This window comes from Prinia subflava, chromosome 2 (assembly GCF_021018805.1).
Source record: "Prinia subflava isolate CZ2003 ecotype Zambia chromosome 2, Cam_Psub_1.2, whole genome shotgun sequence".
NCBI classification, from domain to species: domain Eukaryota; kingdom Metazoa; phylum Chordata; class Aves; order Passeriformes; family Cisticolidae; genus Prinia; species Prinia subflava.
In genome coordinates this window covers 84,166,257-84,192,675 of record NC_086248.1, presented here as the reverse complement: position 1 = coordinate 84,192,675, position 26,419 = coordinate 84,166,257, and the positions used below count along the sequence as shown (strand labels likewise).

The following is a 26,419-nucleotide window of genomic DNA, read 5'->3' as shown; positions in this document are numbered from 1 at the left end:
ATGCGTTTTTGCATGTTCTCCACACACACACACACACACCCCTTTATCTGACAGTAATGCTAATTCCATGTTTGTAGTAGAGTACACATGGCACACAACCTCTTGTCTTGTTCATTTTCAATTGATGGGCATTTTGAATTTTCCAAATACAAATTGAAAGTATGCTGCAAGGGGTGCTGCTTTGGTCTCCTTTGTGTTGAATGATGCAAGATTCTTATTTTGCATCACTTTTTTTGTATGCTTTATAGTGCTCAGTGTTTTCTATGCATGGGTAATTGCTCGCTGTTTTAGAGGAGGGAAAAGTTTCATGTACTTGTGATAGTACTACTCCAATACCTTGAACAATATTTCTGATCTGATATATTTCCAAAAACTACTGTAGAAATAGACTCACTGAAAATGCTGTGAGTGTCTTAAACTAGTGGATTGTGTTTGGTTTGAAGCATCTAGACACACAGGAATACCTGTGGCCACTGAAGGCCACTGAGTTGGTCATTTTGCTTCCAAGTTTAGTGTGATTAATTGCAAGTGTCCTGCTGCAAGTTTCAGGATCCTGTTACGAAGACAATGTCCATTTGTTCTGTACTTTCTGTTGAGCAGGAGGCCAATAGGTAGGTGTGGCACAGCTTGTAGCATCCCAGTGCTATGCATTGTGATGTACTTACTTGCCTGGGAAACTGATGGAAATTTTTCAGATCGGCAGAAGGAAGTTGCTTTTATTGTCAGTAACCTACATCCCTGTTGTAAGCTTGTTTGATCATAGAAATCCACCTTGCTGTGTTTCTGCCAAAGTCAGAACTGATGAGCAGAAAAATATCTTACATGAAGAAGTGTTCCTGTCTGTGGCTTATCTTTTGATAAGTCTAAGTGGTATTGTCAGATTGAATTGCTGGAGCTCTGTGTGATTAGTTTGGGGCTGGGAGATAGTTTTTTTGCGCTCTAGTAATAGAAATATAGAAGACACTATTGCTGTAATATATGGTTGAACTGAAGGTGATCTGAGAGTAAGTGTTCTGGATAGCTGGAATCTTCAGAATTTGTAGATGACAGACACAAATATTCCACGTGTGTCCTTGAATGTAAAGCTCAGAGGTTAACAGAAAAGGGATTCTGCTTTGTTGAGGTTTATGTGGATAACGATTGTAAAAGCCTAATGTTTAACTAGGTCTTGCACTTCTTCCTGGCAGACTATTAACTTTTGTGTCCATGGCTGGTTTTTCTGGGACTGTCCTTGTTGCCAGGTTGGTTAGAGATGAAGACGCTTTAAACAAACTCGCCAGGTAATAATTGCAGCTTAGCGAAGAGCAGAGACAGTGGTACTGTCAGTGTCGTATTGCTTTTGAACTCATCCGAATTGCAGTGTGGTTCATGATTGGTATCCATCTGCTTTGGAATGTACATGAGAATAAACGTGAATATTTGACTTCAAATGAACTTGTGAAAAAAGCAAGGACGAGAGAGTGCTGGGACAGAGATGGCAACAGCACAGTCAAATGTCTGAGTCCGCATGGGCTAATTCTCTCCAAAGGACAGGGAGGGCTTTTTGATACAAGTCAGAGTTTGCAATAACGTTCAATGCGTGTAGCTATTCTTGTCAATAAAAAGTAACTCAATGTATCAAAACCAGGGTTGGGACATTTAGGCAAAGCCCTGGATGTTTTTGTTTTGTTTTTGTTCTGTCACTTTCTTTGCTTCTGCTAATTAGCAACAGAAGCTTTCAAGTTCACTCTCAGTGCAGCTGTATACTTTTGTCACCTGGATCATAAGTGGGTTTTGCTTGTCTTGTTCCAAAGGCTTACCAAGGTTTTGGGGACAGTATCTGACCAGGTGGCTGCATGCAACTCGTGGGTTTATAACCAAGTGTTCTCACTGCATGTACTGGATGCTCAAAGCTGAAGGAACCTCAGACCATGCTGGGCTGAACACTAAAAAACCGTGTGACTGGAATTCGTTGTTGGGGCAGTAAAGAAGGTATGTGGATAAAGACACAGCTTTAGGTACTTGTTTTGGGTTTGCAAAATTCTCATCCATGGATTTCTGGAACTGGTAGTGCCTGAGCATCTTCCCTGCAGAGCACTCGAGGTGTTGGGAAAACAGCTAAGCTGTCTGCTTACTTGTTTTGTATCTCGTTGCGCCTTGTTAAAATAAATACTAATGGGTAATGAAGACACTTCATTCTTTTTCCCAGTATCCTGGTTGAACTCATTCATCTCTGCATCTCTGTGTCCCAAGAAATGAGACTTTAAGAACAATTCACAATAAGTGTTTGCCACAAGTCCTTGCCAGCACATGACTACAATAACCTTTTCCAAGAAAATCTCATTGCTGCCTGAAACAGTCAGAACGGGTGGAGCTTTAAGCAGAGGATGTGCACTGCCTGTGGCCCAGCACAGCTGCTTTCCTGGGTTCCCTTCCTTTGCTGACAGAATCTGCAGACAAAGTCTTAGAAGCAGCCGTATCAGAAGGCAGGTGATAACTAGATCCAGCTGCCAATAAAGAGCAACAAAAACTCTTTTGTATCTTCAGGTGAAGATGTAAGCTTTATGTGAAAGATAAAAAGCTCATAGGCTGAACTGTAGAAGTACCACTTGAAAAAAATCCTCTTTAAATAGGTTAGACATACCCAGATGTTTAGTGTTTTAACTTCACCTGAGTTACTGTTAAACAGAGGAGATAAAACAAATAGGAAGGATTATAGTTTGTATATTCTTACAGATAGTTCATATTCAAAAATAGTAAATTATATTTGCAAAAAGCAAAATAATTAAGCTACTTGTTTTTTCTTGGTGGAGAGTTTTCCTTCCTCCTATTGCTTTAAGTGTTTGACTCTTCAGGGTGCAAAAGAGAATGCTGTGGGTGGATTCAATTAATTATTAAAAAGGCTCAACCAGAAAAAAATGGTATCTGGAGGATAAAACTGGTGCAGCTCATGACATGAAGCAGAGGAGCACACAACACTGATGAATGCAGAGGACAACTATGGCAAGTGAATATATTCCATTGTAAGTTTTTCTCCATTGTTTTGAAGTCTCAACAAATGTAATGTGAAAATAGTTACAGCTATTTCATGTTGTTCCTTCTGACATCCAAGCAGCATTTCTACAGTTGCCCCTGTAACTCACTGTCTTGTCAAATTTCTTGGCATGTATAAATCAGTAGTTTTCCATTAGCTACCCCAGAATATTTCATTTTTATATTTCAGTTTCCTGTTCCTGGGTGGCCATTTGCAACTTCCACAAAGACTGAAGGCATAACACTTCCATGGAATTCTGTGAGAGGGAACATTCTAGGAGAATTGCATTTTAATAGGCATCTTAGCTGCACCTTAATTGCATCTGGTTTCCAAGAGACTGAGTTAAGAGAATGAGCTAAAAGACTTAAGGCCCTTTTCTTGAAGCAGTACTGGAGAACAAATATAATATTTAATTCATTCTTACTCAAGGCTCTTACCTAAAGGTCCAATAAATGACTGATGTGGTAGGCTTAGAGGCTCTTGCCTTGCCTTTACCACCTAGCGTAAGAAGACATACTTTTTAATTTGGTCTGACTGGCTTATACTAATACTATTACAATGATTTAGCATGGTTACTCACTAAAAAAAAGACGAAATCCAGTTGATGTCATTATTTTTCCTTTCTCCAGTTGGTCTGGCATGCAGATGCCATCTAGTGGTCGAAGGACAGTGCATGGAAAGCTGTTACTCCATCTGCAGAACTGACTGACATTTATTCCATGTTTATGCTGCTCTTGTCTCGTGTGAAGACCTTATTCCTTGATCAGTACTGAAATATATGCATGGTGCATGGCTTCATAACAACTCAGACCTTGATGTATTGAAACTAGGCCTACCTCAGTTAGGTGTACAAATTTATTTCCTAGAAGTTTTGCAGACTTTGTGAAGTCTCTTAAATTATCTGAGGATTCTGAAGGGGGTGTAGTGAGGGGTGGAGAGAATCAGAGCTCCCATGAAAAGTGTTGAAAATTAGTCTTTGTCTTAGGTGAATATTTCTGGATTTCTTCCCTCACCTCTAGAAATCTGTTTTCAAGTCTAACCAAGTTTGGGGAGATTATAGATCATCTGCATTGTTTTCCAGTGATTGGAGAAGGACTAGTGGAAAATACGTAAAAAAAAAGTGTGAAGTATGTTTAGGTCTGGTATATATCATAACTACAGAAAGAAAATCCACTGGTTTTGGCTTTCATGTGGAATTTTAATTGGGAGATGCTATCAGAATAGGGCTCGTATTAAATTTTAACACCTTACCTGACCAAATATTGTATTATTTGGTGTTGTGTTTCTTTTAGTTACATGGTTCTTCTTCATTCTGCTTATGGGCTTGGTATTGTAGGCATGCACTGCCGAAAAGAGATCTGCACAGTTTAGACCTGTGTTGAGGGAATCACTTGATGTTTAGCCAGGTTCCACTGGCTGTCTACAATGAATGTCTCTTGAAAAGCCGTATCTGCACCATTTCAAGGCAATTTTGTGGCATTGAAGTGAATCCTCCTGATTGTCCTCATGTACTGCTTGGGATTGCAGAGCTTCTGCTCTTGTATGCTAATTGGGTCTGTGGAGGTAGTTTTATGCAACAGAAGTTTGTTCCTAGTGTGTACCCATGGTGTCAATGACCCAAATTCCTGAGTCCCACTGAAATCTGTTACTCTGCTGTCCCACAGTCTATCCTTCCTGATCTTTTTGTCATGCTTTCTGTTGCTCTGATTGGGCAGAAAAGAAGAATGGGACAATGATGGCAAAGTCTCTTTGGCTTCCCAGTTGTTGCAGTGTGGGGGTACCTTAGGCTGCAGTGAAATACTCGTTTCTCAGTCTGTCACGAGAGGGATGAAGTCTTTGGTGGGTACGAAGGTACGAAGAGGTTGTGCACTTCAGTAGTCCCTGACTACCAGAAGATCAGCAGTTGGGATATAGGGTACAGTTCAAAAAAGGATGAAGAAGCTGCCTTGAAGACCTGGGCAACAAACATTTTGAGATGTCATAGCATTTGTCTCTTCAGAAGCATTCAGCTTCCTGTGCAACTGAGGTTCAGCCCAGGTGAATTTACTGTTTTCCTGTCTAGCTTGTTTGGGTGGTGGAGGAGGACAGGCATGTGAGGCTCCAGATGAAGCTAGTACATGGGGCCTGAGTGTGTGGAGAGACAGTGAGTTGCTAATCTGAACAGGAGGGCTGCTTTAGGCCTTTAAAAGCAGTTTCACAGGGCTGTGAGGTGTAAGAGAAATCTACCATGAAACAATTTTGCCTCAAAGAGCTTATTTCCTGCCATATGAAGTCTGTCCAAGGAATTGTGTGGACTGCACACAAGGATAAGGGGCCTGTGTTACCTTCCTCAACTTCCAGAGATAAGAGTGTGTTCCCCTCTCTAAATGCTGTAGGGGATGAGCTGATGACACTGCACACAATCCTGTGAGCAGTAGCAGTGACAAATACTGGTTAAGGGGTCAGTTTACTTGGAATGAAAAGCAGTTACCTGCTGACTGTAGTAATGTCTTTTCCCTTCCACTTTCCAACAAGCATGGCAATTCCATGGTAGCTGTTCCTTAATCAGGCTCTGGGAGCAACAGCATGAAGTTTGTTCTAGAGGAGATGCCTTGTACCACTGTGTGGTCACTTCAGGATTAGAGATTTGGATGTCAGGTACAGAGCTGCTATTTCAGTAGGCAGCTGCAATCATGGATTAGTTGTGGACTAAGTGCCCTGGGGTGGCAGGAGAAACAGGATGTGTTGTCCTTATTTCTGACATGATTTTCCAAACATGTAGCAGTCCAGTAGGAAGTAGACAAGCTAGTATGACAAGATTTTAAGCATTGGTTGCTGAGGGGAGGCCATGCTGGAAGGTGTGCTGTTCATAATTGCAGTCTAAGGTACAAGTGAGAAGGGAATAGAGAAGAATTGCAGTCCAAGGTACAAGTGTGAAGGGAATAGAGAAGGAAAAGCTTGTACACAGCCCTGGTCACAGCTGCCTACAACTTAGAGCAGGCCTGACAGCAGTTCTTGGACAGCCTGTGTGCCAGACTCACTAAAGCTCAGAAGCAGGAGACTCTGGGAAGGTGATGGGAGCTCCAATATCTTCAGGAGGCATTTGATTGCCCTCCACAGTTCACATACCCTGTTTTTTTGACAGTGAGTCGTGAGCCAGCAGGAAGAAAGACAAGGTCAGCCTGATCCTTTGAGAAGCTTTCACATGCCTCTGGCCATCAGATACTCTCTCCAGTCAGGGGCTGAGCATGAGCTCATGTGGTGTGGAAGCCTGTGGAGCCTGTGGAGGCTTACTGGTCCTTCAGCCTTCCTCAGCACTGGGGTGTGTTTTTACCCCTTAGGTTAATGTGCACTGTTACTGTTTGGGCTGTCAGTCCCCATGTTCAGTCCATAAGAGAGGTTTGTATTAATCCATTCATACTTACCTGTTTCTCTGTCCCTGAAGTTCTAGGCCCCACTGACTCCCTGAGAGCTTTGTGTTTACCCACATGAGGATTATGGGCCACTTCTCATGGAATACAATTTAGACTTTGCTGAGCTGTTTTGGTTCAGCCCAGGTGTTGTGACCACTGACATTTTTGTTTCCACCTCAAATTACCTGGCTTGCTAACTTGTGGTTTTCTAGGGTACAGACTGAGCCGTGTGTGAAACTAGAAGGGTGTGATAACTCCAAAAAGGCTTCAATAAAGGCTGGGCTCAGAAAAACTGGATGCCTTCTGCTGAACTATTGGTTCAAGCATCTGCGTGGGATGAGAGTATAGCATGTACTTGTTTTGCTGTAAAATATATTCAGTTCTTCTAGTAGTAGGTGGTAGTTGAGAACAACAAATAGCTTTTGCCCTCAGGGCTCTGTAGTGATGAACTGAGGAAACGAAGAAGCTCTGAAGCTTGTGGCCACCGTGTGAAGGTGTCATTGAGCATACCTTGCTGGCCACCTCTGGTAGTCATGCAAGAGCTTGACTGTCGTATACTTGTCAGGCATCAATTTATTCCCATACAATGTTGTGTATTCTTTTTGTAGATGACAATAGAGAAATTTTAATGGGCTGAGTATCTTTCACTCAGATGAACTGCTTTTGCTGCCTTAAAAAAGAAAAACCTAACTAAAATTAAGTAGTAGATGCAGGAATTTGAGTTATGAAAACAGCCAGGCGGTGGCATCAGTGCACAGCAAATAAGCATTTGAACCTCACTTAAGGAAGACCAGGGCTTGTTTAGATCTGTTCAAGTGGGCTTAGATAGGTCAAGTGCAGCTTTTTAATGTAACTGATCAATAACTAATAGTTTGCAGGCATTTATGTTCAGCTAGTTTTAAGGGGTTTGGATGTGGTAATTTTTGTACCCAGTTACTCAGACTGCATTTGTGTGCCAGTTTGTGTGTGTAGGTTTGTTGCAGGTTTGTTATGGTAATCTCTTCAGTCACTGGTTTTGGTGTTCTGGTCTTCAAACTGCAGAAGGTTTTGGGGAGTGGGGGGGCTGAAGTTCATAATGTTAATGCTTTAACATTAATAAATAATGCCTCATTTATTCCTATGCTGCTTTTATGTTAGCATAGTCTATAATCCACAAGTATCTGAACAATAAATCTGGTCACAACCTTTTAAGATAGATAAGTATGATGGCAGAAAAAATCAAAGGAGTTTTTCATAATAGTGATAGTGAGAACAAGAGTGAAGATGAGAGTTCTTGACTCAGGCCTGCAGCCAGGGTTAGACTCCTACTTAAAGACAGTAATAGTGTTCTGTGTACAGTCCTGCCAGCACTGGCCACTATTTCCTAATAAAGGGTTCTGGCTTTTTGCTTGGAACAAACCCAGATCTTTGGTTCTGCCTTAGTCTTTGTTTTATCTGATTTCTTTTTATTTCTTCATTTTAACTTATTCAAAGAAAGAAAAATAAGCTTCACCCATATCAGACACTGCTTTGTCGTTGTGTTTTGCTGTCCCACAAATATCGTTTCCATGCAGTAGCTGAAGCAAACACTGCAGTTGCTCCTTCACAACAGGGTTGCTGTATTGGCAGTAGCACTGACCTGCTTTGGTGTTAATGTGCAAAGTTTAAATTGCCTTAAATTGCCTTAAATTGCTGGCTGCTCGTTTCCCTTTGAGTGCTGCCAGATATCAGCCTTGTCTTTTTGTACTTGGAACTGATGCCTGCAATTCTTAGAATCAGTTCAACAGAAGAAGAAGCATTGTGAGACAAGTAAAAAAATCATGATCCTTGCTCAGCTTTATTATTAGCACGTCCCAGAGGATGACGTAGGCAATGCTGAGCTGATGGTTGGGTATGCTGCAGTGGTCTTGCATGTGGCTTTAGGAGATAACTTCTATGAAAAATGGGGACAAAAGCATCTGTCTGCATTCTTTCCATTGGAACCATTTGTTAGTACCTGTGGAAGATCCCATGTTAACATGATGTCCACCATGAGGTAGGAGTTGGACTTCGGCAACTTCACAAGTGCTTCTTGCTATTCCTGTCCACAAATTTCAATTCTTTAAAACTCAGTTGTGCATTTGTTTAGCATGTGTCCCATTTCTGAAAAACTCAGCATGTATTCTTAAGTTTACATAACATGAGCCTGTGATATTAGAAGTCATTGTACATCTGTCCATGTAGGAGATAGCACACACTGCCATGTATAACTTAGAAGTGAAACAAGGGGAGAGCACTGGAATGACACATGTGCTGCTTTGAAATAGGCATCTGAGCCTACTGCCAACTTTTACTGGGAACCACTCAAAATTCTTCTCTGAAATAATACTTGAAAATCAACTGGCTTTATGCATTTTCCTGTAGGAAGAGCAGAAGTGGTGTGCTGCAGTTGATGTTTATCTTGTCTCAGTATGACTGCCTTTTTTCTTTTCCAAGAAAATTGTCCATGTATGACTTCACCTGGCTTTAGTATTTCCATTCTGGGAGTACTAAGCACTGTAGGCCAGGTGGGAAATAAGCTAGTTGTATAGTTTCATACCCACTTATGCTAGTCTTTATGTATCCACTTCTTTCAGTCTGAAAATCTGCCTTTATTTCAGTTGCTTCTGCTTTATGTTTATTATTTTGTGGCTTCTGCTGCTGTCCTTTCTTACAGGTAGCTGTTTATGTGTCCATATGTGTATTCAAGTATCCCCCAACCTCTTCGGTTAGGTGGCCAACCTGAACCCCCACAGACACTCAAGCTCATTAAAAGCAAAGCTAAAAGAAGCAGTAAATTGCAGTAAAGGTACAGATGCTCTGCTGAGTATGCTAACATACTGTAACTAACATCTGTTCTGTGCTGCTTTAGCGAGTGTTTTCCTGGTATCCAGGCTACCTATTTAATGGCTATTCAGCTGGAGGTGGTGATAGTTTGTAATACTGCTTTATAAACAGTACAACTCAGTGTGAACAACCCCAAGAAACAAACACATTTTTGACATGTGTGATGCTGCTGGCCAAAAGAGTAGACAAAGTGGCCTTTCATTCAAAGTTAGAGATAGGCTTATACTCACTTAAATGTCAACTGCAGTTATTTAGGAAAACTGCATCTAGATTTTTTTTTTTACCAGCTAAGAGAATTTTTCAGTTGAGTTGTGTAATCTATTACAAAGATAGTGATAGAATTTATAACATGCTTCTTTCACCATTTTCCACAAAGCAAGACTATCTGGCAAAATGATGACCTCTTATATTTACAATTAGTACATCCCAAGAATTCAGTCCTTCAGCAATAGGAGTGTTGCCTTTCGATGGAAAGGCAGGCGACCTGGTTTCAGAAAGCCAGCACAGCGGCTCGACCTTCTCCCGAGCCACTTGGGCCACTGACACGCTGACACCAATGTGGTGGACGGCAAATGGCATTTATTGGGTCAGCACGTGGGGTTAAATAGTCTAAGGGGCCTTTACTACGTCAGAGGGGGGGCGGAGGGTTCAAGGTGAGAGGCCAATGGGGTTAGGAGGGGTCACCACCGGAGAGATCACCGGGGATGGGTCCTTATCTTTCCGTGACATCGCGAGATCTTCCGAGCGCCTTTCCTTATCTAACACACACATACGAGTGTCCTTCACTTGTATAAGAATGAGAAACAGAAAAAAACAGAACAGTTTTCAGTGGCAGGTGATCTGTATATCAAATACTTTTCTTCCTCCTGGCAAGATATTTGTAAGGACTGTGGAGATGTTGCAGGGAGAGTGGAGCATTGAACCACAGGTCTGAACACCTGGAATTCAGTCTGTGTACCCCAGGCCTAGCATATTTCTAAACCTCCTTGGCTTGCTCTTCCAAAGAGTTGAACTCTTGAATATGCTGCCCCCTCATGCTTCTATTGCAACAGTTCACACTGTGCTTCTGATGTGAGGTAATGTGAGAGTGACTTTTTTTAAGAGCTCCAAACGGCCACAGATTGGAACAGTAACTGCAGTCAGGTACCATCTGTTGTTGTCTCTTCGCCATACGGGTGTGTTCCTGAATGTCCCCTGTGTTAATATCCCATGTGTGATAGGTAGAGAGGTTTGACTGTTTGTTTATAAAGCACCAGTGTATTAATATCTTTTTAATGCAAGTGATTGTCTTGCATTAGAAGGAGATTGCCCTGTATCACATGCTACTTTAATTGAAACCTGTTGTTACAACAGGTATTTTTTAAAGAAAAAACCTTGTAATTTGCCAGGCACATTAAATGTTCATTGAGTTCAAATTAGTAAAACTCACAGAGTTACAGAATATAGGTGTATCCACAATTGATGTATTTCAGCAGTTACTGACTTTCTTGAAATGCTATTTCATTGATTATTGTGGTAAGTTAGTTGAGACTCCATTTTCTTCATGCAGGAAAAGCCAATTCTTCATTCACATCATGTATTTGATACAGTCTTCACAGACCTCATGTGCAACACCTGTTTCCTGGTAGTTTTTTACCACTTCATTTTCTGGCCAGAAGGTGATTTGTGTGTACATGCTAAGGTTCAGGTTGTTTACATTTTTCCTTGATGGGTTCTCATGGAACAGATCTTATTGTTTACACAGATACACTTATTGTTCAACCCAAGAATAGGTGGTTGTGTTGAGGAACCTTTCATACCAAGATTGTTTTTGCATGGGAACTTGCAAATTGCTTACCTACACTTAGAAGAGATGACAGGCTAGCTATTAATTTAATAGAGCAGGCCTGATGTTATGAGGTCTTTTTTTTATAATTCTTCTACATGTTACAACATTTCTCCCTTTTTTATTAATTTAAAAAAGCTCATATGTTCTGATGTTAAAACAATTTGTATTTTATTAAGGCTATTTCTGGTTATCTATTAAATACAGGACAAGAAACATAAACCAATTACAATCAACAAAACTTATTAAATCCAATCATGTTACTGACACAGGGTCTTACAGCATGAGAAAAATAAAAATAATGTCCAATGTCTCTGGGGGAAATTGAGATAAATGACTGTTGTTTTAAAGCTCAAATAGTTGGAACTCGGGAGGAAGTCCATTAGCTGGAAATGTTGGTCTTTGACATGACTGAATGTTCTTTTTGGGAACCTGGAACAGGAACTGGCTGAAGAAGGTTAGTAGGAAGACTGTGCCATGGTGATGACAAAAGGCTTTTGCTGACAAGTCTCCTCTGTGAGTCTCCAGACACAGCCGTGCTCTGGCACTCCTACTTTTGCTCCTGTTCTGATTACGAAGGCTGCATGGTGCTGAAGTCATTTTTCTTCTCACTGGGCCTCATGTTCTCAGAGGCAATTGATGTCTGATCAAATGAACAGATGACTACTTTTAACCTGTTGATGATAAAAACACATGCATATCTTCTCTTTAAGTTAATGAATCAATTAGGCTTTATGGTTGTACACTCCATTGGGATTTAGATTTAATAATCTTTTTTTCAAAAATTTTAATGTATTTTAAGTATTGCATTATTCAAAATGATTTGTTGTCTTAATCTTTAATGTACATATTGCATTATTTGAATGTTCTTAAGGTGTTAAATTCCCCTTCTTTTTGTATGTTTAAAAATGAGGTGCATGTCCTTTGTTATGAGTATGAAGAAAACACCAGAACAGAACAATACATGTAGTGAAACCAGAAACTTACAGCAATCGGGAATAATTCAAATACAACAGTCAATAAAAAAATGCAAGGAATATTTCAGATAACAGACATAATTAACAATACATGTGAGATGTGGTAATTAGCAATCTCTGAAATACTGTACCATCATCCCAGAGTCTGCAAGCAGCTGATAAACATCAAATCAGTGAAGAATTGGGTAATCATGTCTAGACAATGATTCCCAAGGTCACTTCAAAAATAGGTCCAGCTGTCATGTCAATTGGTTCAAATTGCCAAGTGAAACCAACTTGAATATTGTTTTGGTGCAGAAAACACCCACGTCTGTTTGCAAATTTCTCATCTAGAAGTTATGAGCGAGAATTTCTAAGGCTGGCCACTGCCTAAGCTCTAACCGGGAGAGAATTCCTTAGACATATTTTAAAACAAAGCTCTTAAGACTCTTGGGGTGAAAGACTAATTGAACCATCTAATAACAGGTCTCCTCCAAAATTCCCTCAGGATAGGGATGCTTTAAACACAGCAAACTGTTGGAGTGCTTCTGTAAGAGGAACTGGGACTGCAGCTGATTACTAAGAGTAAAGGTCACAATACCATCAGTTCAGAGGAGGCTTTTGACGAAGTTCGGACATTGTTTCTTGGAACTCTGAAAAATGCTTTAAAATCATGGCTCAGCACTGGGTCAAACCAGCGAGCCAGTGCAGAGACCAGCTAGAGAGGTGGCCTGGTCTGAGAGATGCATAAGCAGCTAGAGGACAAAAAGGGATCCTGGAACGACACATGTCTTATAGGTAATTACAAAAAAGAGATGGGAAAGTACATGAAAAGCCAGCTATAAGACAATAATATCAACTTATGAAGAATGCCTATTATCATATCAGTAAAGTCACACTATGTAATTAATATTGTTGTAGCAGACCTCACATTTGAGATAGAGAGGGGTCAAGCCACAGACTCCTGTCCAATAACGTGAAAAGGTCCCCGTTTATTCTTCTTTAGAATTCAGCCATCCTGATCCTGAGAATTCAGCCACTCACTGACTTTTGACTGCAGCAAACTCCCCCTGCAGGGTTCGTTTTGCAGACCCTGACTGCTGGTTATTTCCTACTGGAATATGACTGCAAGTATTCCTTGCTGCCTCTCACTGCAGGCTTTCACCTAGCTCGGCTTTGGCTGCCACCTCTCACTGCAGGGCCCAGCTGCAGCCCCACACTGACCTCACGGCAGATTCCTCACAGCAGTAAGTGTCCCTCCCATTGGATCACTCTCCTTCCCAAACTGGTCCCTTCAATCCTTTCAGTTCCTTTTTCCTCACGATCTTCCCCTGACTAGCTAACCCATTCTTCTATCATGCTCATAACACTGCTGTGACTTATCAGGGGTGAGGTCGTCTGTAACTTTTTCTCTTTTTCTGATATATAAAAATATATCAGTCATAACTATCTGAAAAAGCTGAGATAATATATTCCAAACATTCATGTATCTATAACAATAAAATGAAAGAAAACACTGAACAACTTACTAGTAAAAGCTGTAATAACTGACTGAATAACACTCAAACCCAGTATAACCTAATTTTGACAGTGATAAAGCTTAACAAAATTAGAACTGTCCTAAAAGGACTTTATATTGATAAAATGTAGCTCAATTATTACCTCAGTAAAACAGAAGGTACACTTGAGAAAACTCAAAGTTAATTATTATTAATACTGAAAACAACTGTGATCTATATAAAACTGGAATAAAACATTGTCTAAATAATACCAAAACTTAGCACACATGAAATTTACAAAATTAACTTAATAAAATTTAGCCTTGCTCAACAGAAGGTAACAGAGCATTATATTATTTGACCTTAAGTAAATGTAACTGCAAATTAGTACCTTTAAAAGTTATAGATACAACAAGATGTAGCTTATTCTACTGTTAGTAACACACGCTAAAAAAGTGAACAATCTGTAAGAGAAATAACAGCATGATGGTGTACTGGAGGGATAAAAGTCTCAACAAGCATATTAAATTTATAATAATTCAGTTATGAGAAAAACCCATGGCAACCGCAAATTTCACAGAAATAGAAATTTAGTAGGACTTTTTAGAGTGCAGGATTACTGAAAAAAAATATAATACCGTGTAATTTGGCAGACTGCTGAACAGCTGAGTAGCTTCTCGCAATTGTATTTTGTGTAATTTCTTCTGGCAAATTTGTTAACGTTCTTGTTAAAAATAAATCAGACTACGTTGAAATCTTTGATAGGTAATAAAGCACTGCATTCACTGCTTTCTATCCCTCCAGCAACCGTAAAACTGTAAAAAATTAGAATTCAGTGAGAAAACAAATGTAACTTAAAAAACCTTTTATCAACACGTTTTCAAGGCATACAAGCACAGTAGTACTTCATTAAACAGGGAGTCAGAAACCGCTCGGCGCTGGAGTGGTGGGGCTGTGCTGCCCGCAGGGGAAAAGACGGGGGCGATGGAGGGAAAGAGGAGAGCTCCGGCCGCTGCCCCTCGCAGCTGCTGCGGGCAAAGGGAAAAGCAAACGCCGCTGTGCTGTGCCCGCAGCCGCAGGAGTTCGATCCTTAGCTCCGCACTGCCCGGGCGGCGGGCAGCCCCTCTGGAGCCCTCCCGGGGCTGCCGCATCCCCTCCGGCCCCGAACACCGCGGGGGAAAAGCGGAGGGGAAAGGAACACAAAACCCTCTAAACACCGCACGTAGCAAAAGGAGGGAAAACAGCGAAAACAAATACAGAAAAAAGATCAAAAGGCACAAAGCGCTTGTGGCTCCCACATGCCGCCCCGGAGCTCCGCGGGGCAGGGCCGCCGGGGCTGTTGGAAATGCCGCGCGCAGCCCGGGAGGGAATGAGGGGCCCGCATTGGAGCCCTCAGCTGTGGGGAGGAGCCGGGAGCAGGCAATGCGCTCCGGTTCCGGCCGGCCGCAGAGCTCGCGCGTTCCCCACGGAGCTGCGAACCGAGCGGAGCCGGGGGCTCGGGGGTTCCTGGAGGATAAAACTCACCCGAGCGGAGCCGCCGCGGCTTCCCGGGGAGCGGGAGCGGCCCCCCGCCCCGCCGGGGACAACGTGTGCCGCCGGAGCCATTTTACAGAGCGCACGCACACAGCTCCCGCTCCTTTTGGTCCGGGTGCCCCTGCGGCCGGCGCCTTCACATGGCTTAGACTGACAGCAGTCTCAAAGTGGATATAGCATTTTTTTAATAGTCTTTTCAGCGTGAAAAACGGGATTAAAATGTAACTTTTCCATCATTCGTGGACAGAGGGAACAGAAACGGACCCGCAGACACAGGAGGTGCTGACCGAGAGGTCTCTGGAGCCCGCGGGGGGCGGTTGCCCCACCAGCTGCGGTCCCTCAGCAATTGTAATTTTTTAAACGAATTTCTAATAAAATACCACGTAGGTAACGATTTTGTGGCTACCGTAGCTTCCCCTATGGCCGTTGCCCACAAAAACTGCCCCAACTCGTCCCACCTTTCGATAGTAAAAGTATTTTGTCCATCTACTGTCACGTTGTTTTCCACGCCGTAGCAGTAAAGTTCGCGATTTCCTTTTATCCTGTTTTATCCCATTTGCGCAGTATAAGTGTCCACACACGACAAGTGAACACACACGATCATACGATCGCCTTTTCGCCGGCTGCAATCCGTGATCTAAGATTTCCCGTATTTTACTCCTTTTTTAAACTCCCCGTCCGGACGCTGCCCGCGGCCGCGTCTCCTCACGGGTGCGCCCCGCGGCGCGGATCCTCCGCCGCCTCCCCGCCTCAGGGGCCGCGCTGCAGCCTTCGCTCCATGCTCGCTCCCCACCCCTGGCACCGCTTTCCCGGGAGCTCCGCTTGGTTCTGAGCCTTCCTCTCCCCTCTCGGCTCCTGCTGCGCCGCCCGCTTCTTGTCTTGGTGCATTTGGGGCCTGCCGGAGCCGGAGCGCTTCGCTATTTCGTGTATTCGCTGCTTGAAGTTTCGCTGCAGGCTGCTCGATCGCCACTTTGTGTATTCCATCTCTGGAGTCCCGTCTCGGCTTGGCCTTTTTCGCGGCAGTCCGATCTGTCACATATCAGAAAGGGAGACATGTCAGGGAATTGGTGAGGGTTTTTGAAAACCACTTCCTTACAATCCTTGTAAGCTTGATGCAACTCTCCTCACCTGCAGCACGTGGTACCTGTCCCCTTGTAATCACTCATAATCTCATTAATTTGCAAAAGAATTGCTTTAAGGAGAAGGGAGAGGAAAGAAATTCCAGTTTTCTCTACTGAATTACTGTGACTGTCCTGGTAAGGAGGCCTCAGATTGGAAGGTGGTGTTTCTTACCTGCTTACAGCCTGGAAAGGGGAGAGAAGGTTTTGATATCAACTCTCTCTCTGTCGTTTCCACATTGATTTGAGGACTTGCTAATCAGTTAGGAAATACTGCAGTGACACAGCGTGTCACAGACACTGAAGATGAAAAATGTACCCAAATAAAAGAAAAAGTGAAAGAGCTTGCACAGGAAAAGCCAGCTCTATCTGAAAGCAATAAACCTTTTTTCTTACTTTTTTTTTTTCTAATTTCAGTTTAATTGCTGTGTCTCTGAGTTTCTGAGACTTTCTGTTTTTTAAGATGCTGAGAAAGTTTCTGGGTCAGAAGTCCTAGATTTATCATATTGCAATGCCAGATGTAGTAAAAATCCCTAAAACTAGAAGTGAAAAAAGAAAATAACCACACTCATCAGATAGAGCAAAAGAAAAAGTTTGATTTACAGTCTGTTTCTACAGAAGGCCTCGCTCCTATATGTGCAATTATTCAAATAACTTGTTGACAATTGATATAATTGTTTCTAATTATTCTTGATGAGAGTACTTGAATTATGTGATTACATCTTGATGTATGCATCATAAATGCAGAAGATACAGCCTAGATGAAGAGGAAATATAATTTTATTTTTCAACTAATTTATTTTTACTAGATAAAAGGACTCAAAGTTAAATTTTCATGATCTTAAACAGAGGCTCACAAAACTCATCTTTATTACATTTCTTTTTGTGATTTAAGTAGTGGAACCTCTTCAGTTATGAAAGCAAAATTCACTGTGGTTTTTAATATTTGGGAAGGCTAAAAACACAGAAGAGTTCTGTGATTGACATGCAAGTAATGTGAGCATGTAGGTTTTGTTTCTATGAAATCAAGTCTGTAGTGCTAAGATAAGTGGGCTATTCCTAGGAGAATATAACCATTGGAAAAGCAGCGGTTAATTCAAAGTTAATTTGATAATTTCTGATTCAGGTTTAAAATCCATGTTTCCTTCTACTGTAAATTCAACTATGCTTTTATGATTGTTTAGCATTTACAATGACACTGGTGCTCAGAAGGTTTTAACATGTCTCAGAAAAGCATCAGAACTGGAGGCATTAACTCAGCTGGGCATGAGAGCCTGGAGGGGATCGCTGGAACCATCCCGGGGCCGTGGGTGTGAGGGGAGGGCAGCTGGGGCCCTGCTCTGGTGCTGCCCACCCCTGGCACCTGCAGGCAATGTGCCACACCTGCCTCTGGAGCCCCTCCAGCCCCAGAGCAGCCAGGTGACAGCAAATCCCACCTGGGGAACGGCCCAGGAAAGCCAAAGGGCATTTAAACCCGGACATGAGGCAAGCATGTCTTGGCCCTACCTCCTCTTGGAAGTTCTGTGAGCTGAACACTGCTGGAACTAGGAGTGGTAGCTATACTCATTATTTTCTATATCCTTTCTGTCTTTTTCTTCTAATTCTTCCTTTTTGGAGTTTTCAGTTATTTAAAATCAGATAGGTTTGTAGTTTGCTAAGTTGAACGGACTAAGTTAATACTTTGGGAAGTGTTTTGTATTGATTGAATGCTGCTCCAAACCTTTTGCTGAATTCTCTGATTTTCTAAAGTTGCCAGTAAAGTGTTTTGCTGTTTTGACCTCTTGAGAAGCTCTTGTCAATATTTGTCCCCTGCATCTAACTCAGAGTTCATAGAAAACTGTAAGCCCTTTTAAGAGCCTCATTGTGCAAGATTTTGGGGGCCTTACAGCAACCTAGCAGGGTATGAAGCAAAGCAGATGCAGAAGCAGCTCTGTCTAGTGAGCCAGAATTAACTTGATCTCATTGCCTCTATGCACCTTCCACAGCTGAGCAGATTGATTTCACTTAAATATCTTCCTTTTAAAATTATTCTGCTTATTCCAGTCCTTAGCTGATGCTTTCTCCTCACTGATTTTATAGTCACTAGGGAGCTTGATCCTTCAGTCACCAGCTGTGTAATAAAGAGGTGGGAATTATATCTCACCATGGCAGATCCTTGCGTCTTTGCATGGCCCTGAACAACTGCTGGGTCATAGGAATTTTTCATAATTGTAAGTCCAGCTTCTTGTGCCTGGGCACAACAGTTCTGTGTGACTCAGTAGCCAGCAAGGACACGGACTGAGCTAAGGACTGCTGATGTGGCCTCTGTAGCCTGAAACTCAGCAGCGTTTTGCTCCATCAGTACGATACGATTTCTGATTTTAGGAACAAAGCCAGCCATGCAGAAGTCCTGAAAACAGAAGGGAATTGGCAAAATGGAGGGAAGGGCAGATGAGGATGAATGGAGTACCAGTGCTAGAAGTTCCAACAGTTCTGAGGGGCTGCTGTAGCTGCACCCTCAGCTCTCATAATGTAACAGGTCTGGAAACCCCACTGCTTCAATTTGACATCCTGGATTATTTCTCATTGAACTACAGACAATTATATTCACATGCCTGTGCTTAAACCTTTTATGTCCCACTGGCATCTCGATTCAGAGGCACTCCAGCACTGAGTTTACTCTTGCTTAGTGTCTGGCTCTTAGAAAAGAAACCACAGAATTTCAAGAGATACAACAGTTATCATCCTGTTGTATACCGTGCCAGGGCTGACATCAAGATTATTCTGGCCTCAAAGGGTGCAAGGAGATGTGGGATTTTGAAACAGAGCTAAGAGAATGAAGGTGAAAGTCACATAAAGCTTTCCTATCTCTTTCTGGCTTTGTTCCTCTGTATTTACACCCAGCTGAAATGTTGCAACTTGATGCTAGGCTTGGCAAAGCGATGGGAGCAAGATGGGGCTATGCCCAAGCAAAGAGATTTCCCCTCTGAGCTTGTAGAGCAGAGGAGAAGGCAACTGGCACCAGGGTAATGTTTCCTTGTAACATAATGCCATCTTCTGGGCCTTGCTGTGGCAGAGGAGGCAGTGCAAATGAACTGGGGTGCAAGTCCAGGAGAGCTAGAAAACACATGCTGCCTCTCAGCCATGTCAGCACAGGCTGAATGAGATCACCCTTGCACTTAGCTACTCTACGTGGTTTAATAGAAGCAGGTTTTAGAGATTTTTCACTCTGTACTGCCTCACACATTGCCATGGACTATGACAGTGTATATACATCCTGTGCTCCATGCAGACTGGCTTACTTACTGCTGTAAGCTTTTTCCTCTGGGCTGAAAACCAAAGCTGTGGTATCACTAAAGAGCAATAGAGACTTTCTGGGTTCACTGCTGTGTCACCTGTAAGTCCAAGGCGCATTAAGCAGTGCATTTGTCATCCTGTGTCATTCCTGCAGGGATAGACAGTGAGAGGATAGACTTGTCCATGAAATTGATGTTCTGACTAGCAAGCAGGATTTCCTACTCACCACAATTCCCAAAGGTATGATCCCAGAGGCATGTTTGTTTGTGATATGCATTTGCTGGTTGAGTGGAGATCACTTCTGTGATGAGAGATGTAAGATGCTAGTGCCAGGCTTGTCCGAGTTCAGATCCTATCCTAACACACAACTGCCAGGTAACATGAGGACAGATGAGGAACTGGGAACTTTCCCAAGCTGTTCCTGGGAGAGGTTCCTTCATGTGTATTTTGTTTGGTGACAACACACTTGGAAGAAATTCCCTTGAGTGCAAATGTTCTTGTATTTTTCTACTCTAATAAGTTAGCCGAGACTCCATTTTCTTCATGCAGGAAAAGCCAATTCTTCATTCACATCACTTATTTGATACAGTCTTCACAGACCTCATGTGCAACACCTGTTTCCTGGTAGTTTTCTTACCACTTCAGTTGTTAGTCAGAAGGTGATTTGTGTGTACAGGCTAAGGTTCAGGTTGTTTCCATTTTTCCTTGATGGGTTCTCGTGGCACAGATCTTATTGTTTACACAGATACACTTATTGTTCAACCCAAGAATAGGTGGTTGTGTTGAGGAACCTTTCATACCAAGATTGTTTTTGCATAGGAACTTGCAAATTGCTTACCTACACTTAGAAGAGATGACAGGCTAGCTATTAATTTAATAGAGCAGGCTTGATATTATGATTTTTATAATCAATAAGCCTTTCTTTTATAATTCTTCTGCGTGTCACAACAATTAATAAGAGCAAATGTTGTTCCATAAAAAGCAAGAAGCTTATGTTAATCCCTGTAATTACTCTTTAAACAGATGGCACATACATGTCCAGCTCATTTCAGAAGCCCTAGGCACAGCAGTTGTGCAGTTATGAGGATTTGGTCTCACTTCCATGAAAAGGAATGGCAACAAAGATAATTTGTTAACTCCTCTTGATTCTTACTGCACAGCAAGTGTATTGTTGAAAGGACATGGAAAGCCTTGGAAAAGTAGCTAAGTAGAGATGAATGCTGCACAAAGTGCCCTGGGCACTGAAAAATGTTCTTTTTCAGTGTCAGCCATTCCCAGTGTGAAGCTTTTGGTGCCGTGAAGGCTGCACTGTGAGGCAGCCATCCCTAGTGAGTCAGCTTTTCTGGCCAGAATCACCCACATGGATCATTAGCAAGTAGCATCCAATAAAAAAAACCTGGAAGGCAAAGGTTTCATCTCACACTGTACAAAAGCCATCTATTTGGGATCAAGGTTTATCTGCTATTGCAAGGAATTAGCCTTTTATTGAACACAGAAGTCTCACTTGAAGCTTGTCTAATGATTCATATCTGCTGACTGTCTTTTGTTGGATCCCAACAAAAACCTGTCAGGTCCTGTATTAATTGAGGCATGACAACTGATTTTCTCTGGATGATGGCAAAAAAGCAACAATTTAAAGGGCTACCGTTGCTAATTTGGAACTAAACTGAAAGATAGGATCTGGATTTCTTTCTTTTGGCTTGTACTTTATCACTGGGATTTCTGAAAGCAGCTGGAACTTCTGCTAAACAGAAACAGGCTCTGTCTGGCTTCAGCTGATGAGATGTTGCACTGCCTGTGCCAGCTGAGCCCTGTGTCCCAGAGGAAGAGTTGTACCCTGTGGGAGGGCATATGGTGGTAGTGCCTCCTGTCCTCCTGGCCCTGCCAGAGCAAAACCTAACTCTCTGTGGGAGTCCAGGAGAGGATGCCCGGAACCTCTGCACTCTATTGTTGCCCTGGCAACAGCATCTTCCTTTCTGAGCTGCTTCTATGCCACAGGTACTGTTGGATACCTCAGGGCTGCAGCTGCCTCTTACTGTGATCTCCTTTCTCTGTTTCCAGCGATGCAGAAACAGGTAGGCATAGCCTTCCTGGTGAAAAGGTCAGTGTCCTCTTGCACACATTCACTTCCCACTGATTTTGGTGAGAAGGCACACCCAGAGAAGAACTACCACCTCCTAAGGGTTGGATTTGATGATCTTAGAAGTCTTTTCCAATGTAAATGATTCTATGATCCTCCATAACCATGAAATAATAAAATAACCTTACTAGTTGGTTCCTGTAATACATACCTGTGCATAATGAGTCTTCAGATCAAGCACTCACCTCAGTCCAATCCTGTTGTCTTAGGTATTTTGTCAAGTATTCACCAAAGAATGTCTGTAGTGGGATGTAGCAAGTCCAGATAACAGAAATCTTCTGCCCTCTCACTCTTAAAATAAGTTCTTGCTGTGAGTTAGTAACTTCATGCATTGACAGATCTTTCCTCTGCAGTGTGGAAATGGTACATGTGAATGTTGTTTGTAAATGACATTTTGGCATAGGTGAAATTGTGTCAAGGTTTATGCTAAAAATTAAATAATACAGCAGCTGTGTGGTACTGCTTGGCCCCAGTCTCAGGCCCTCTCTAGTTTACTCCTAAGGACGTGTCCATGAGTCCTGCAAGATGAAAAAAATGCATCCTGAAGGAAGCTGCATAATGTGACTGTTGAAACCTCAGTGAAGCCCTTTCCAATAGCTTCTCTCATTGTAGTCATCCTGTACAATTTGAATTCCAGGAGAGTCCCTCCAAAGCCTAACCCTATATTTACGTAAAGAAAGGTGACCTGGGAGCCTCAGGAACCTGAAATTTCATCTAGGTTTATCTCAAGACTGCTACTAAGGAAGGGAGAGCTGCCAGCTCTCTCCTGAAAGGAAAGGGTGTCCTTTGAAGGGAAAATGGCTTTGGACAGGTGATATGCAATAGAACTGAGCTAGTGAAAGTAAGAATTACACTTGGAGACTTTATATCGTATTCTGTAACCCTCTGCTGGCAGGGGAAGAGCAGTCTCTGTCTCTTTACCCCTCTGGAAAGTGTTTGAGATAACCTGCTCACATCTCCAGGGACTGTGTAAGATGCTGGAACCTGTGTAAGGGTATATGAGGAAGAGGAAGATGATGCCTTGGGAACCTCACCCCAATACAGCCTGAAGAAATTTAGTTCTCTCTCAAGCCGTCAGCTGGTTACTCCCTTGTGAGACTGTTCTCTAAGGAGGAGGAAAGAAAACTCATGATAAACATGACTACATTCATGTTGCTGACCTGTCCCAGGGAACACTTTATTGTGCTAATGATGAAATAAGGTGATACTGCTCCCTCTCTCTGAATGTTTTCAGATGGATTTGTTTAATCAATCAGATTAACTTGTGGGAGCAAGAGGACAGGCCTGGCCTTCCACTTGGGTAATCAACCTCTGTGAAATAATGTGTATGCCAAGACAAGTAGTACAATATACAACATCTGACATAGTATATAATTTAAGATTTGCTGAGTCTGTATTCTTTTCTAGTGGGTAAAATAAATGTTCAAAGAGACAAAGCTTTCTGCAAACATAAGAATTAATTGGAGATGAAAGTGAAACCAGAAACACTCTGACATATCTTGTCATACTACCACCCTATAATCAGTACTGCTTTTAAAGCCAATATGCCTACTTATGTTAGGGTTCTGCTGGGTTTTGCTTTATCTTTTTGTAGTTTTGCAGTACTGAAAAGTAGTGTAGAAGAGTAGTTGTACTCTAACCTCTCAGATCAATTTATTCAATCACATTCTTCAAGAATATATAACCTAGAGGGAAGCTTTTATATGGATTAGCAATCCTTAGTCCTTTAAAACACTGATTTAGTGGAGAACCTGTGTGTGTACTTAATTAAACACAGAGGTTGTTCCCTTTAATCATTAGGACTATTTGTGTATTGAGCTTTATGTGGCTTTCCCCAAAGCCACATCCTAGCTTCCAGAAAAACTCTCTTCCAAATCTCTAGTTCAATTTTCAGAGCCTGTTCTTATTTGCAGGATTTTTTAAATGTGGGAAAAATGAATTTTTAATCTCACCCAGAAAAATCATTGAAGTGGGACTGTTTGCTAGGAGTGAAAAAGAGCCCTGAAGAAGGCTCTCCTGAAATCTAAAGGGTTAACAGTGGGGTATGTAACAGACATCCACCTGCATATCTCTTTACTACAAACAAACACAGTTTAAGATCAGAATCAGATCTTTTAAAAGATCCAGCCCATTCCTTGAACATATTTACTCCAGTCATTTGGTATCATTCTGTAAACCTCACAGAATCACAAATCTCACTAGCATTTGTGCAGTTGCCTGCAGGCTCTGTTCTGCATGTTTTTTTCCCAGGATTTCCCATAACTCAAATGCCTCATTAGGTTACTGTTTGTCCTTTTCATGTAAGTTGAATGCAGACCTAAAAAAAAAAAGAAACTGAATGCCTCAGGCCATTTGAGAGCTGTAATTATGTCCTTCTTTCTTTGAAGGGATAGCAGCTCATACAGGAAACTTGATCCAAAGTTCAGAGAGAGTATTAGAAAGGCAATGAATCTTGTTAGCCTTGTATGAGGGTGTAGATATGTGCAGGTGTGGATTTATCTATGGATCAGCACCTTGCCCATGCAGTGTCCACGTGTTGCAGCCTTGACTTAGAATTCTGTTCTCCCTTAACTACGACAGCTTGCAGAGTTACTGAAAAGACTTTAGGAATGAAGTTACAAGAGGAGTAAATGTTGGTGTCACAGACTGTTCACAGAACAGGCCTTCAAGTCCACTAGAGTGATTTGAATGTCCAGTTGCTATTCCTTCTAACAGGAAGTACATGTATACCCAAATGGCACGGAGGATCTCAGCCTCTGCTCGTATTTAGCTGTAGCCTCTCTGGATGTGACAATACGTGTGTTACATATGCCATCTTCCACATGTGCATGTTGCCAAGCTACAATTGTCATGATACAGTAGTGCTTCCTCCCACCATTGTGATGTCATTGGTTTTATTTTGGGAGGGAGAAGGGCTGTGGTGTCAAACTAAATAGCTGCATCTTGTTTATTGCCCTGAAATATATAGTGTTTTCTATAGGAAATGATATTGTTTGCATGAACAGTAGAGGCAGGAGAAGAAGCATAATGCATCTCAGCTAGCTTCAGTAAATTTAGTGTTGTTGGTGTTTGAGTACCAAAGGGAAAGAACACAGACAAAAATTAATTGTTCAAATTTTGCTGCATAAGCCTGTAGTTCTGTACAAGTCTCCATAAGTTACAAAGCTTTCAAAGAACATCAAGAACTACTGTAAAAACAGATTAAAGGAATTCTGTAAATATGGATCAACCTGCAAATACTTGTCAGTATTGCACAGAGACCAGCTTTCTTCATTATTCATTACCTAAGTGATATTGCTGTCTCATATTAAGATGATGAATTAGACTTTTTTTCCTTTTTTAAGATATATATCAACCACTCGGGTTGTCCAGTCAAAGTATCCCATTTTGCTGCTAGGGAAATGGGGCGTGTTTCTGGTGCTGCAGTGACTGTGCAGTGCAAAGGAAGCTTCAGGCAGCTTCAATGGAATATTTTGCTAGCGAGACTTACCAGTAATTTGGTAGAGCCTGGGTCAACATCCGGGAAGTATATATCCACTTCAAGAGTGAAAAGCAGCAGCAAGAAACCAAAGCCTATTGTTTTTAATGCTCTTGTTCCACTCTGCACAGTTTTAAAGCAATCTGGATGTAACACGCAGCGCTGCACGTCAGGCTGTCGTGCTTCCTTCTTAGACGTTCTAAAAGGATGTTACAGCAGAGGGCAGTAGGAACCTACCTCTGCCTAAAGTTGTTTGGAACACAAGCATGCAAGTATCTGTCTTCTCCCCTTTCGTCTTCCCTTCTTTAATCATATTCAAGGACCAGATAAAGCTTAGAGATGGGACCTGCCACAGCTGTTGTCACTGTATTTGTTATGGCAAATACAAGGTGCATGTTTGTAGCTCCTTCTCTAGTCAGTGAACTGACTCCCAGGATTTGATGGATGCTGCAAAAAATCCAGGCCCAAGCTGATGGCAGCAATTAAGCAATTTTTATCTCAATTCAGAATCCTCTAACAGTTGGTAGAGGGGAAATGATGTGACAAATTATACAGCTTATCATCAAGCATGTCTTTCTGACAGTTGCTGAAATACCGTGCTCTTCTGGAAGGCTGTTTCTTAATTTCCCAGTACAGTATCTAGGATTTGAAAACCAGAGACTTCAAACGTGCATGCATTTAGGGAGGGGGGAAAGCCAATGCTGCAAAGTAGCCTCCAGCCTGGAACGTTTCAGATCCCACAGCATGATGATGTCAGCGGTGCCAGGATTACCTTCCCTCTGCGCATCTCCTCCTCGCTTTGGTCTTCGCTCCCCCTCAGCATCTTCTGCCAGTGCTCGGAAGCCACTGTAGTTCACTTGGATTTGGTTGCCATTTTCTCCTGTTAATTCAAATTAGTGTTCCAGTGTTGTAAGCCACCTAAGGTGGTTTGGGGTTTCCCTGCTATCCTGTTTTTATTTCCTGAAGGGGGACATGCTCGTACACGTTCTTCTCTGGCTCAGCAGACGTGTGTCTCAGCAGCAGGCACAGATGTGTCTGAGCATAATGCCAGTTCAGAGCAGAGATCAGCAGAGGCTTTGAACTTGCTCCCTCCTTTAATTGGAAGTAGCCCGGATCTGATGAGCTTCCAGACAACATTGCAAAGCTCAGCTTTCCCCCACCCCCGGCTTCTCCAGGCGTGTGAGAGTGTAGGTGTGTGGGAAGGAGGGAGTTGTCATTGTGAAGAATTGTTCAGGAGAGTGGGGAATTACTCATTTCCTAGTTTACTGGTGAGGATCTGCCTTATGTATTGCTACACCTAGGATGTATTTTTAACTCTCCTGTGGTAACTATAGCATACATGCAG

General features: G+C 42.2%; 2 long non-coding RNA genes across 2 annotated transcripts in view; one reads left to right on the top strand and one right to left on the bottom strand.

Moving 5' to 3' along the window:
* Positions 1–14,205: 14,205 nt before the first annotated feature.
* LOC134547177 (uncharacterized) lies at positions 14,206–25,234 on the bottom strand. Its single transcript, XR_010079408.1, has 3 exons — positions 25,087–25,234; positions 14,435–16,091; positions 14,206–14,344 (listed from the first exon to the last, which is right to left on the bottom strand). It is a non-coding gene; the product is annotated as an uncharacterized LOC134547177 (long non-coding RNA).
* Positions 15,144–26,419, top strand: part of LOC134547178 (uncharacterized) — a 58,228-nt gene continuing 46,952 nt past the window's right edge. The window contains exon 1 of the long non-coding RNA XR_010079409.1: positions 15,144–15,283. This is a non-coding gene — a long non-coding RNA (uncharacterized LOC134547178). The remainder of the gene's footprint in view (positions 15,284–26,419) is intronic.